Consider the following 15,464-nt stretch of genomic DNA (forward strand, 5'->3'; position numbering starts at 1 on the left):
GCTGGTGTCGACTACTGCTTGAACCCTTTGAACATTTTTGTGTTTCCAGTGTATTTTTTAATCAACATGGGGTCTGTTATATTTATGAGCCCATCCCTGTACTGGAGCTTGGCCTGTTTCCTAATCTACTTTAAACCTGTCTACTTTAGCCCAAGTCAGGTCTAGATATATGTTTTCATATCTGTGAGTAGATTCTGTGAGTAGATTCCTGTCCAAATCTTCCTCCTCTTTCCCTCGTGAAGAACCATTTTTCTTTCTCTTCTTTCCATCCTCCTGCATTTGTGGCTGGCCCTGATTCGCTTATTAATTATCTTCCTTGTTAAATTTTCTGCTGCCTTCCGTTCGGTCCAACCGTAGTATCTGCCCCATCAATCTGCTCCTTGTTGACACCATCCTTCAGTAATGTTATAAACATGGCTCTCCAAGATACTCTGTTATTATCTGTAAGACCCTCAGATCTGGAGGCTCCCTCATTTTATTCCAATCACCCAGATCTCCCAACTCATGAACTGCCTCCAGCACATCTTTCAATACCTGCCCTGTCTGATTAATTAGGAGAGTCATTATTACTTGCTTGTTAGCTGGAGGAGCAAGGCAAATGATTTTATGTTGCACTCTTGCAGAGAGCAGTCCATCTAACAGACGGTGAGCATCACTCAGGAAAATAGCAGTTTTCATTCCCTCCTCCTTAATTATCTGCATTGCATCTCATAAGGTATACCAGGGCTCGTCATTTGGTGGCCAATTTAGTTCTGTAGGATAGTTATGGTTGTACCCCACGACTGCTAGCTGCAGTAGGATGATCTGTTGGTTACCCTGATAACTCCTGAACTGCTCTTGTATTATGGGGTCAGTGCTAAGAGTACAAAATTTAGGAGCGTCTCCTATATCTAACATTACTCCAGAGGCTACTGTGTCAAATAATCGCACCATCCATGTGAGTAATGTTTCTCCAGATCTCTGCTTGAATCTGTCTATAATAACATTAACTTCCTGCTGGGTGTAATCTTCCAGGGAGTGCATCTCAATTCTTGTCGGATTCTGTGGAGTGCCCTGTATTTTTCATCTAAATATTGGCTATGCGCAAATCACTTTTGACTCATCTGGCTCAAACTGGCCCCCACCTTTTTTAACTTCTTCATCGCTGGAATTTCAAAAATCAGTAGACTCCCAAATGTTCCTATCCCATTTTTCGGGCTCCCAGTCTAACCCTGCTTTAGCAATAGCTAAATGAACTTTCTTTTGATTGATTTTACCCCTTTGTTTCCGATACCTCTGTTGAGCGACTTTGACAGCTGCCTTTTCAGCGAAAGACTGATACATATCACAGTTATCTTGCAATAACTTATTCTGACGAAGCAGCATGGTTACATTATTTGTTAGTTTCAACACGCTGCCTCTCTAATTGAATGTTTTCTTGATCCAGCTGCTTACATTTGTCATGCAATTTTCTATAAGCAGCCTCTTCAAACTAAAATAAATAAATCACAACCCCATTCAATAGGTACTTTCTGTAAATATATTAAAACATTTTTTGGCACAGCATCACTAAAACATTCGTCCCAGCTCCCACATAAGCCGCACCTGCTGACCATTCGTTCGCAAGAACATTATAAGGTTCTTTTTCCCACCCAATATCTCAAGTGCAACCTGGGAAACTGCCTGTGAAGCTGCTTTTGACTTCTTGCCAAACATTTTTCACTTTTAAATCTTACATTTTTCAACCTTTCACCTTTGTGCCGCTGACTACACCAAAAATACTTGTGCCACCAATGTGACGGCATTTGAAGCTAAGCTAAGCACAAATTGGAGTCAGTGGTCAAGATGGAATTGGTGGTTAAATACAGATAGCATTACAGCCCCCCTCCCTGCAGGCCTGAGAGTTATGTTATAGCCTCTTAAACTGGACCATAGGAGGGGAACGAGCGGGCTACATTCCTCTTCCTTTCCTCTCGCTTTAAAGTTGCAGAAGGAAAAGTAAACGCTGAGCTCCCTCGGAGGGAGTCTGACATTTGACCTTGGTGTTTAAATGCACAGCAAATGTGACAAGATAGGAGCAAGATTTAAAGACTTGTTTACAGAAAGTGAGATCTCAGAAGGATACAGTAAACAAGGTTTGGGCAAGGAAAGGGACAAACTCAAGCTGGACATAAAGCCAGCAAATAGAAAGCAAGGAAATGCAAGTTACAAACCACAAAGCCAATGGTAAGCAATGGACAGAATGCATTCCCAGGGAACCTTTCTGAATGTCCCGAAGATGTCTGCAGCCAACCAGGCAGCTGTGCTGTCTGCTAGGCTTTGACCTAAAAACATTCCTTGGTTCTTTACAGCAACCTCTGTACACACTCTCACTTCACTTCAAAGTTAATATTTAATGTCTTTCTGTCACAGCTACTTTAGAACACCGCACAAACACATTAGTACTCCTTACATTTTTCTATAAGCTCTTTGGCAGGAAAGCCATGTGGCCAAGTTAATCCTCAAAGTTTCTTCAATAAAAAGAGTGTCTGTGTGCACCAGTTCTTTCTAGTTGGCTTCCTGGACCACTGCAAAGTTTGCTCCTTGTTGTCTATTCTCCAGGTCTATTTTCCTAATCCTCAATATGCTACAGTTAATTTTCTTACACAGGAGCTTCATCTGAAACTGTCTGGTGTAAAAAGACATTAGCAGGGTTTCAGTCTTTCTTTTCATTACATATGCTGATTTCTCCTTCATCTCTGCAAACAGGGTCATTTCCAAACTTGTCACCAGTGTTAGAATTCATGTATCTTTACAGTCAAGACCAGAACTCACTAAATCATGTTGGATACTTACTTATTAGATAGTTCAATGTACGTTAAGGTGTAGATTGGTCAACAGACAACCCACCAGGAGCAAGAACTTCTCTGTTCTGCTTCCAGACCACAACTGACTTGTCCAGCCAACAAAAACACTCAATCTTACACTCACACATCATCACTCATACAGACTGAGCAGGAACATAGACACCATCACTCATACAGACTGAGCAGGAACACAGACGAAGGGCATAGATATAACACATCCCCTTTCCTTATAAGAACAAAGATGCAGATGTAACATGCTGTTTGCATTGAACCTCTCTTTAGGGTATGGCAGCCAACATGCACTGGTCACCAGGACAAGGCAATGCAAAGTGTCTGTTCCCTGCCAGCACCTACTTGATTACCCTTAAAGGTTTCCGGTGAATTCATATGATGAGGGGCACCTTAAGCTCATATAGGTCTAGATGGCATGTTAGGGCTGACATTTGTAAGCTGCTCCAGTCGAGGGAGTGGCATCTTTACTTCCTCTGGTCTGACACCTAATCTGTTAAAGGCAATTTATGGGCATCAACTAAGCTTTTGATAATATGCAGAGTATATATTTTGACATTAAAGATTATATAAACAAAATGCCAATTTAAAGGCATGGCATGGGGTTAAACGGATACTCGCATTTAACCTCTCTTTAAGCCCATATTGGCCTTCAACAAGGGTTTTTATGCTCTTGGTGCCTGCTTTGTTCAATTGATAGCTAGTATGGCTAAGCTCATACTCTGTAATAAAAATATTCAAGAATACATAAAACTTTGGATTTCCCTCACTACGTAAGCAACTAATAGAGAGCCAGTTGCAGACATTCAGTTGCTGGCCGCATCTATCTCATCATTTCTTTCTCACTGCTTCATTGGATGTCTCCCGTAGGCTCACTGTAGGCCTGTTTAATTGACGCTGGTGTTTGCCTGTTGTTCACTAGGTGTCTGACACATTAGTGTGTCACAGACCAGCACATGTGAGACTGGGACAAACAGTGAGTCAGCTAACAGGTTGGGACTTAGGCCCTCATTATGACTTCGGGGGTCTTATTAAAAGACTGCCGAAGCCCCTAGAGCCACTATACCGCCAGTGCTGGCGGTATATGTGGCTCCCTCTTATGACTTTTCCGCTGGGCCAGCAGATGGAAATAGTGTTTCTGTCCACTGGCCCAGCGGAAAAGTCACATCAACATTGCAGCCGGCTCATAATAGAGCTGGCGGCAATGTTGATGTGCAGCAGCACCCGTCGCACATTTCACTGCCCGAAATTCGGGCAGTGAAATGCGTGATGGGGCTGTGCCTGGGGGGTCCCTGCACTGCCCATGCCAAGCGCATGGGCAGTGCAGGGGCCCACAGGGGAACCCCAATTCTCCCTTACCGCCAGCCTTTCCATGGCGGTGTTTACCGCCATGGACAGGCTGGTGGTTGGGGACTATAACCGCCTGGCAGAAGCCTAGCGGTCAGTTGGAGGGGCCAGCGGTATGGCCGTGGCTGATGCGCCACGGTCATGATACACTGCTAGTACCCGCCCAGCCTGTTGGCGGTGTTAATGCCGGTGTACCACCAGCCGCCAGGGCCATAATGATGCCCTTAGTATCTATATGAGCAGCCGGACACTTCTGTTGCTGGAAAGTCGGCGTCTATTATGGATACACTCATGTGGAACATACAGTATGTAATGCAAGTAGTCCATGGGTGGGAAAGAAGCAGTGTCTCTCTCCTTTTCCCTCTCAGTACTTTACACCACCAGCAGCTCTCTCTTGCATGAAAAGATACCAGACGAAGCACCACTGGGCCCTATGAGCCAGTGGGCATGAAAGAAGTGTGTCTTAGCCTCCTATACCATTTTGCAACACAGGGGCACTCAGGACAATATCCCTACCACAAAGTATGCAAAACAGGCAGGCTTGCACACCTTCCCTTATGTGGCATGGGCTAAAGGCTCCAAAATGGAAGCTGAGCCATAAGAGTACCTTTTATGCACCATCCCAATATGCAGGATCCAGAATTCCCATAGTTCTCTTTTCTTCTCTTTTCTTCTTGATGTCCACTTATACTGTTAACAACTAAACAGTGTAAAAATACAGGGCATTCCCAGGCCATGAATAAATACCATGACTCTATGAGGTTGTAGGGTTAATGCATCACCCAGAGGAGACAGAATAAGTGTATTATCATTCTAGCCATCCCCAGAATTCCTGAGATTTAAAGTCAAATACTCAGTCCCTTTTCTATGCATAAACGGCAGCACCATTCCACTCATACACCCCTCTATGATTCATCAATGTTGTGTTTCTGGCTCAGGTTAAGTGGCCTAGAATCTGATCAATCCCTCCAGCCCCCAAACCCTGCAGGGAGCCCATGCAATCAAACGATGAAACCATGCAACTCAGCAATATATAACCTCATGTAGCCTATCTATTTTTACCAATAAGAAGCATGAACTCACATAGAGCCACTAATGATCACACCTAACCCCATTTATTCTAATTTACCACAAGGGAACTGAAGTAAATACATGGATTGATTTTCTTGAGAGCACAAGTCTAAACCCAATAACCAATAATTAACAATAACCACTGGATTAATCACTAGACTTGTGTTCGATGGTACTGTGCTTCTCACTGTAAAGGTCTTAAAATCGTCATCAGGGGTAGTGAGCAAGGCATATTAATCTAATTATAATGCAACATACACTGAAGTAAAGTCAGAAGTCTTTTTCGGGAAGAGAGGCTGCCTGTCAATGCAGAAAAATCTCAGGCTGCTATTCATCACACCTTCCTCAAAGGTCTCAACAAAGGCCAGTCCACAACATGGCCCCTAAACACGGGTAGCCCCATGGAGACCCAGGTTCTGCAGCATTGACATTCTTCTTCCCCACACACCTGTGCCACCTCATGGGTTCCCGCTCGTGTAGCCCAGTGAGCAGTGCTTTAAATGGGCAGGCACTCTCCGGTTCTCAGTACCTGCACTTCTTAATTTTGAAAAGGAGAGTACCTGCTCTTCTCAGCACTGCTAGAATACACTTAACGGGAGAGTGCCGGAACTTCTGAGGAGCAAACAGGTACTCTAAGTAGTGAGTACCTGCACCTCTGTATTTCCATTTAAAGCACTGTCAGTGAGTGTCGTCAGATGAGAGGGTGGTAGCCATGATGCTGGCCCGCAGTCTGGCGGGAGAATCGACTCACTCACTGTCTGGGTGACTAACGGAACAGAAGGTTAAAGCAGGCTGAGCGGCTGAGAGACTGAAGAGGAGGCGTGTGTTTGCTAGAGGCGGGGTACCACGCGCACAGTTTCCAAGAGTGTGAAAGGTACAGACGGGGCCCTAGGGAGCGAGGAGGAGCGCAAAGATCACGCTCGCAGGATGTTCTTTTCACATGCACCATAGAAGTATTGGCTTTTGCGACTGGTCTCCTCTGACCACGGTCGCGGCGGTGCGGATGCAATACTTATGAGGTGGCAGCAATGAAGCATCAATGGTTATCAACGCCGGATTTGTCGCTATCCCTCCCTGCAACACCGTCCTCCCCACACAGCTCACCCCGCCACTCTTGCATCACTCTTATCTCGATCCACCCTTCCCTTCTCTCTTCTCCAGTGCAATATGCGCCCTCCTTGTCTGCCCACTCCTCTCTGCCCTCGCTTCCATGACCTCTACTCATCTCTTATCACTGCACCCTCCTTGTCTCCCCATCCTAGTTCCTATTGTTCATTCACTAAATCTCCCTGCTTTTGTTCTCTCTGCTTCTCTGCCTCCTTTCGGCAACCCCGGTGCTACCCTGTCTCCATCTTCTCATCTCCCCCTTCCTATATCCATCCTTACCTTTACATCCACGTCCACACCCATCCCCTCTAGTCTTTACTCACGCTCCATCAGTCTCCCTTTCTTGCTCCCTCTTGCCGCCCTTATTACCCCCGACTCCCACAAAGACACCCTCCCCTCGTGGCGGGCCCTCGCTGTGGAGATAATTGAAGACATCGAGCTAATGCTGATACAGCCCTCGTGCACATGCAGGGCTGACAGGATGTTGTCTCATAAAGCCCCCTCTCACACTGCCCTCTCCGCGAGGCCCCTTCCCCTCCACTCTCCTCTACTCCGCCCTCTTCTCTGCAGACTCCCCCAACCTCCATCTGCAGCAAGAGCCGAGCAGGAAATAGGCTGAGTCAGCACCGAGGCCACAAGGGAGGAAAGAAAGGCTTGTACGTGTACCGGGAAACAGAGGGAGCCGCGAGGCCTCGTACAGGAAAGAACAGCTGCATGCACCCCTTCCTAACTCCACCTGTCAGTCTCCGCACACACAGCCCTCTCTCCAGATTTACCTCTGCCTGTGAACCTCGCTACACACAGCCCTAGCGCCATAGGCACCTGTACACACAGCCCTACATCCACAGAAACCTCGACCTGGGAACCTTTTTACACACAGTCCTAAGTCTACAGGCACTTGAAGATGTAAACCCTCTCTAAGTGCCCTTTCTCCGCATTCACCAGTACATGTACACCACTGTGCGCATGGTCTTCTATCCAATGCTTTAAATACCGGCATATCTCAAGAAAAACGTAATACTTTTAATTGGAGAGTACCGGCACTTCTCAGAAACAAGCAGGTACTCTGCACTTCTATTTTTCCATTTAAAGCACTGCTTCTATCCACATTTAGCCACACCTGTGAACCTCTGTACACTTGGCTCTCCCTCTACACTTACGCATACCTGTGAACCTTTGTACACATAGCCCTGTCTCCTCATTCATCCATACTTGTGAACCTCTCTACACTTTCAGTCGTAACTGTACAAAGACCTAACTCCCGAGGAACCTGAATCTCTGAGCCTCTGTACGCACAGCCCTGGCACCACAGGAACATGTATAGCAATACAAAAGGATGATGGAAGGAGTGCTGAACCTTTTTAAACACTCACTTTCAGTTGCAGAGTTTGGTTGAATCCATCGTTCTTTTGCACACCATGTCAACCCCACCATCTCAACCCTGTTTGTGCACAGCCATATGCAAATCAGTCTTGACCCTGCTCCTCATGGAAACAGTCCAGTCGAACTGCCAGGCCAGGTCCTCCCCAGACCGAAACAAAGGCCAGATGTAGCAAGCCGTTTGCATGTCGCAAACTGCGAAAATCGCAGTTTGCGCCATGCAAACGGCCTCACGCGATGCACATTCACAAATTGCGAGTCGGTACCGAAAAAAACGAAACCAAATGGTTTCGGTATTTTTTCATTTTGCAACTCGTTTTCCTTCAAGGAAAACGGGCTGCAAAATGAAAAAAAAAAATTGCTTTATTTAAAAAGCAGTCACAGACATGGAGGTCTGCTGACTTCAGCAGGCCACCATCCCTGTGAGTGCAGGGACTCACTATGGGGTTGCAAAATGCGGCCCACCTCAAGAATATTGATGAGGTGGGTCTTTGCGACCCCATAGCGAGTCGCAGACGGTGTCTGAGACACCGTTCTGCATCCGAGATTGCGACTCGGAAATTGCGAGTCAGACAGACTCGCAATTTCCGAGTAGCAATCTCGGACTTTCCTACATGTGGCCCCTAGCATCCTAGAACCAGTTTCAGGGTATCACCCTTCATCAGCCAGGCTAGCTTGAATCCAGTGGCACATTGAGCAAAGGACCCACGTCTGGGTCCCCGGATGTTTGTTTCTTGTTCAGGGATGTCCTGGCTTGCCAGTTCGGGCAGGACTGTTACCATGGGGAGAAGGGTCAAGACTGATTTGCAGACTGCCATACCTTTATGGGGACCTGTACCTGAGAACCTCTGAACACAACCCTAGCACCACAGGAACATGTATCTGAGCCTCTATACACTGCCATATTGCAACAGGAACTTGTACCTCTGAGCCTCAGTACACACAGACCTATTGCCACAGGGACCTGTACCTGTGACCCTCAGTGCACACAGCCATAGCCCAACAGGGACCTGTACCTGTGAACCTCAGTACACACAGCTCTAGCACCACAGGGACCTCTACCTGTGAACCTCCATACAGAGCCCTATTGCCACAGGAACCTGTACCTCTGAGCCTCCGTACACACAGCCATAGCCCCACAGGGACCTGTACTTGTGAACCTTTCTGCACAACCCTTTCTCCACAGGAACCTTACCGCTGAGCCTATGTACATACAGCACCAGCGCCATGTGAAGCTGTACATATAAATCCCATATAGCCTTATCTTCACAGGAACCTGTACCTGTGAACCTCTGTACACACAGCCATAGCAGCACCACAGGAACCTGTACCTATGAATCTCTGTACACACAGCCCTGGCACCACAGGAACCTGCACTTGTGAACTTCTGTACACACAGCCATAGCACCATGTGAACCTGTACCTGCGATCCTCTGTACACACAGCCATGGCACCACAAGTACTTGTGAACCTGTGTGCACACAGCCATGGCAGCATAGGTATCTGTACCCGTGAACCTCTGTACACACAGCCCTGGGGCCACACGAACCTGTACCTGTGAACCTTTGTACACACAGCAATATCGCCACAGGAATCTGTACCTCGGAACCTCTGTACGCGCAGCCATATGGCCATGTGAAGCAGGACCTGTGATTCCCTGTACACAACCCTATCTCCACAGAAACCTGTACCTGTGAACCTTTGTACACAGCCTTATCTTCACATGAACCTTTACCTGTGAACGTGTGCGCACACACCCCTATCTCTATAGAGACCTGTACTTTTGAGCCTATGTACACACAGCCTTAGCACCATAGGGACCTGTACCTGTGAACCTCAGTACACACAGCCCATCCAGTGCACGAGCAGGTCTATACCGACTGCGCTGGCTCCAGGTTCGCCGTACCCGAAAATCTCTGATCTCACTTACTCAAGAATAAATTGAGTAGAAAGAAGGGCAGTTTATGTGGAAATGGCGTATTTATGAAATTTTAAAACTCAGGAGTCTGCCCCTGTGTTTTGGGCTACGTCTTTGTAATTCAGGTCATGCTTCTTTTTTGGCAAATATCTCTTTATTAGAATGTTGGCGCTAAAGGGAGGACAACACTGCTTTACCGCCTTTAGCGTGGCAAGACTACAACAATCCAGCTTGTTTAATAAACAACAGTCCTCAAGCATTAGGCACAGTGTTCAAGTAAATGCGTAGTGTCCGGGGGTGGAAGGGGTGGGGGTCTATTAGCCGGAGAGTAGGATGTGTGTAACAGTGCTTCCTTAATAGAGGGTTCCTCCCCCAACAACTGAACTAGGGGGGAAGAGAAAACCAAAACCGCAAAAAGAAAAACAAAAGCACACTGTGTATAGGAGGGCGATTGGGCCATGTAGGCAAAAGATGAATATTCAGTGAATGCCTTGTGTCTCTGGAGCAGGCACAGAACGTGGTGAGGGGTGAAGGAACGCGGCTGGGTTCTCACTCAGGAAGGCGAGTGACTATCGAATAGCTGAGAGCTTTGAGTCTAGGTGGTGTGAAGCATGTGTGTTCTAACCAGGAGAGGTATTGTATGAGTGGTTGCTAGATGCAGGTTAATTTCCCCTCTGTATGGGTTAACCTGTGAAAGAGAAGTTCCATGGTTAGTACCTGCCAGAGACATGTGAACCATAGTGTTGTAGAGGGGCCGGTAGGTTGTTTCCAATATAGTGCAATAAGTTGTTTTGCTGCTCCCAACGTTTGAGAGATGAGGTGCCATTCCATGTGGGTCATCGCTTGCAGAGAGCAAGAGCTCGGACACCAAATGGTGCCATTGGGAAAGAGTCTCTGAGTGGATAACCTATTGCTCCCTTTACATGGCTAAGGAATTCTTTCCAGAAGGTGGTACTGCCTGGGCATGACCACCAGATGTGTATAAAGTCCCCAAGGGTCAAGGAACAGCACCAACATAGGGGAGAGGATGAGGGAAATATTGTATTGAGTTGTGTCGGGGTAAGGTATCAGTGTGTCATGACCATGTAAGCTGTTTCACTTTGAGGTATGTGTTAGAAATGGGGTCACTGGTTGGCAGTCAGTTAGCACTCTGTTCAAGCAGGGACCCTCACTCTAGCCAGGGACAACCCCTGCTCACCCACTTGGTAGCTTTGCACAAGCAGTCAGGCTTATTTCAAAGGCAATGTGTAAAGTATTTGTACCAACACACACAGTACTACAGTGAAAACACTACAAAATGGACACCACGCCAGTTTAGAAAAATAGGCAATATTTATCTAAATCAAACAAGACCAAAAAGGCAAAAATCCAACATACACAAGTCAAGATGTACATTTTTAAAGTGATATGAGTCTTAGTCCATAGAAAACAATGGAAACGTTGTTACACAAAGTACCTGGTTTGCATAAAAAATAAAGCCGCATGGGCGAGTGTGTGTCGGAAAAGTCAGCGATGCGTCAATTCCTTACTCACAAGTGAGGCCGTGAATCATTTCCTCTCTGGTCGGGTAGGCGATGCATTGTTTTTCTCCCCCTCGAGAGAGCGATGTGTTGATTTCCCGACAGGGCACCACAGATCTGCGCAGGTTCATGAAGACTATGACGCCCAGTAACGATGTGTGATAAATCCTGGTCGCACAGTGATGGAAAACGACGCTGCATGGGGTTTGCATAATTTTCATCAGCCGCAAGCGGGTGTTGCATTTTTTCTCCAGCTGCGATGCAGGTGAATCGTTGAAATCAGCTGCGAGGCGGGTGGCACAGCGTGTTCATCCGCATTGCAGGTGGTGCGTCAACATTTTCCCTGCATGGCTCCCTATGCGTGAATTTCTGTCCTTGCTCTACCAGCTTCACCTTTCAATGGCCCGGGGATTAGATAGGGCACCACCTGGCAGGAGTCTCACCAGAGAGTACAGGTGCTGACAGAAGAAGTCTTTAATGGCCCTGAGACTTCAAAAGAGGAGGCAAGCTCAATCCAAGCCCTTAGAGATTCTTTACAAGCAGGAATATACCACAGAGTCCAGTCTTTCCCTTTTCACAGGCAGAAGCAGCAACTGCTGTATAGACCAACAAAGCACAGTCACAGCACTTCTCCTCAGCTCTTCAGCTCTTCTCCTTGGTAGGATACTTTAAGGGGCTTCCAGAGGCGCAGGTCCTCAAAAGCGAACTTCCGACAGACCAACCAGTTGGTGCCTGACCAAGTCGATAGTGTGGGGGTAAGGCATTGGCCAAGATATTGGATATATCCTCTGGCCCAACAGAATGGGGTATGCGATTAAATTGATGGTAAGTCTGCCTGCGGGATAGTTAGACTTAGGGCCCGAGACTTGGCCAAATTGATCTTAAAGTCTGAGACCATTTCAAAGGCTTGGAGTGTGTGGACTAATGCTCGTAGCAATCTGTTTGGTTGCGTGAGTGCCAACAGGACGTAGTTGGCGAATAGAGCAATCTTGTGGGGCGCCCTCCAAAGGTAATCCCCATTTTATCCTCTCTGTTCTGGATGGTTGCTGCCAGTGGCTCCACCACAGTAAAAAGAGGAGGGTGGTGCCTCGTCTCAGGTAATAGGCAGGATAGGCCTCCATTGACTCGGACTCTCACAGTAGGGGATATGTAGAGGGCCATAATTCTATTGATCATCTTAGGGCCCAGGCCTATTTTTTGGAGCATGGCCTGTAAGAAGGGCCAGCTAACCCTGCCAAAGGTCTTCTCTGCATCAAGCGAGAGAAGGCAAGCAGGAATGGCATATTCATGTGCTTTCTCTACTAAGTGTGCCTGGTGATGGATGTTATCTGCTCCCTGCCTATTGTTGATAAACCCAACCCGGTCTGGATCTTTATGGCCAGGGAGGTAGGGGTCTAGTCTGTTAGCTAAAATGTACATGTAAAGTTTGGCATCTGTGTTCATGAGCGCTCTGAAGAGGAGGGAGTTGGGTCCTTACCCATTTTCAGTACTAGAGAGATCTCTGCCTCCAACATAGTAGGGGTAAGCCCAGAGGCAGGAGGGTAGGTGTTGAAGAGCTCCAACAAGTGGTCCTGTAGTTGAAGGAGGAATTTACGGAAAAAGGCTACTGGTAGGCCATCTGGACCCAGTGTCTTGCCTTGGGAAAGGCCTTTCAGGGCTTTCATGAGCTCCTCTGAGGGGATGGGGAACCTCCAGCAGGGCCACATGGGTAGGATCGAATGGGTCCCACTGGCATTCCATCAAATATTATGCAATGGCCTCGGCGGAAGCCTCCTCCCTGGTGTATAGGATTTGATAATAGTTGTGGAAGGCTTGTCGTTTTGCCGAGTCTGATGTAGCCCATTCACCTGGCATCGCTTGTAAACCCGGGATGTGGGCTGATGCACGTTGTTGCCTTAATTTGTGCACTAGGAAAGCCCTAACTTGTTGCCCCCTTCATAGTATTGTTGCTTAAGCACCAGAAGGGTGCGCTCTGCCTTGTTGGTGCAAATTGAGTGAAGTTTACCCCACAGAAGGGCTAACTGTAGTTTAAAACGCCTGGAGGGGTTGGCATGATGCTGACGTTCCAGATATTTTATTTCTGTTATTCGACCTTTCTCTACCAGGTTGGCCTCTCTTCTCTGGATGATAGAAATAGAGGCAATCTCACCCCTGATGGTGGCCTTAAATATATCCCAGAGAATATGCATTGAGGCATCTGACTGGGCATTCAGGTCGAAATAGTTAGTTATAGCAGCACAGGCCGTCTCAACATCCACAGTGTCTCTCAGCATCAATGGGTGAAGGTGCCATCGTGGGGCGGGCAGCGAGTCGCTCTCCCACCTATTACAGGTCAATTCTAGATGTCGGAGATGAAGAAGGATGTTAGGTTCGTTAGCAAGGTGTGTGTCAGAAAGAAGTAATCAATGAGTGAATATGACTGATGGACATATGAGAAGAATGAGTAGTCCCTCCTATCCGGATTATGCTCCCTCCAGACATCTACCAATCCCAAGTCTGTGATGTCGCGCTTGGGGGCTGGTGGCATGGCGCCCGTGCCTTGGAAGGCAGAAGAAGTGCGGTCTAATGTAGAGTCCCAGGCCAGGTTGAAATCTCCCCCAAGATGATATCCCCTTTTGCTCTGGATAATTGCTTCCTGAGGAAGGATCGGAGGAAGGCATCCTGAGCTTGGTTTGGGGTGAGTGCATTTAAAAGTGTGAGGGGGTGCTTGCCCCCCCTGTCTGGTGAGTTTGAGGAAGCGACCCTCTACGTTGTGCACTACTCGGAGGGGTTTCAAAGAAAAAGACGGCTTGCAATGGATCGTCACTTCTGCTGTTTTGGTAGTTGCAAAGGCCCAGTAGAGGATGGGGTATTTGGAGTTCATCATGCGTGAAGTGTTGTGTTGGAGGAGATGCGTATCCTGTAGAAATATAACATCAGCATTTTGCTGGAGGAGACAGCTCCAAAAAAGTTTTCTTTGGTTGGTGAATTAAGCACTGCACGTTGAGTGTGAGGAATTTAGCAGTGAGGGGATGGTGGGAAATAGTAGGTGTATCAGGCATATATAATCCGTGCCTAACTCCAGATGTGTGGAGCGAGGCTATGTGTGGGGTCCAATCGGCAAGTGAAGCAAAGCGGGGCCACTCCAGGGTGGTATTGGGTCCATACAGGCAAGTGTGCCCAAGAAAGAAAAATAGACAATTGGGCCAACTGGGCCGCAACTGGTAGTCCAGATACATATCGGGACAGCACTCTATAGCTCTGGCCAACGAAGAGACATCACTCCCCAAGGATCTGGATTTTGGGAACAGGCCAACAGTGTGTGATACCATCATATTCTATGAGTGTGACGCTCGGGGGACCCCCGGGGCCCACATAGTTCAGGGTGCAAGAGTAGTTCAATGGTGCCTGCATTAGTATCCCCATTGATGGGGATTGACTCTGGGCGGTCAGTGTCTCCTGCCCCTGCCAAGGGGTTCATCAGTGATCGGCGTGGGCACTTGCAGCTGGTTCGCTATGGAGGTCGGCTTACCAAGAGAGTTTGTAGCAGTCATAAGGGTGTGGAGAGACACCGCGTGGGGAGTAGCCTGTGGCCCCCTACCTTGGAGTTGTGGCGGGAGAGTTGAGGTTTCAGGTGGAGGCTACTGAGTCCTCAGAGGGCACTAGGGAGGCTTTCAGGCTTTTCAAGTGCTGCATGATGTCTTGCTTGGCCTTGAGTGTCTGATGATCTCTGGCTCATTTGGAGGTTGAACAAGAGGAGGCCGTGGACCAAAAAGGGTGGAGGACTCACTTGTCCTGGATGTCCGGTGGTGATGAAGTTGCCTCTTCAGGAGCCAGCTGCAGGTTCATGAGGTGTTGTGCTACGCTCAGAGATTGAAGAGTTCTTCGTTTACCTTCCCACTCCAAAATAATGTTAAAGGTATGGCCCAATTGGTAGTGCATGTGGAGCTCACTGAGCCAATTCATGATGGGGAAAGTCCCTGCGCCGTCTCAGGGTAGCAGGGGTCAAGTCTTGGAACTGCTAAATTGTGTGCCCTTTGTAGATCAGGTCCGCCTTTTTCCGTGAGGCTTGTAAGTACTCTTCCTTACAGCAAAGAAGCGCATTTGGGCAAGAATGTCAGGGGGCAGATCAGGGCATCTTTGTAAGTCCCCCAATCTGTGTGCTGTATTGAGCATGGGGGGGAGGTGTTAGGACTCTGAGGATGGCGTGTAGAAGGTCTGCCGCAAGGCACATGATGTTTGTGGCTTCCATTCCCTTAGGGACACCCCAGATGTGGATGTTCTCCCTCCGGCTGCGGTTTTCCAAAT

The sequence above is a fragment of the Pleurodeles waltl genome, chromosome 6 (assembly GCF_031143425.1).
Source record: "Pleurodeles waltl isolate 20211129_DDA chromosome 6, aPleWal1.hap1.20221129, whole genome shotgun sequence".
Lineage (NCBI taxonomy): Eukaryota > Metazoa > Chordata > Amphibia > Caudata > Salamandridae > Pleurodeles > Pleurodeles waltl.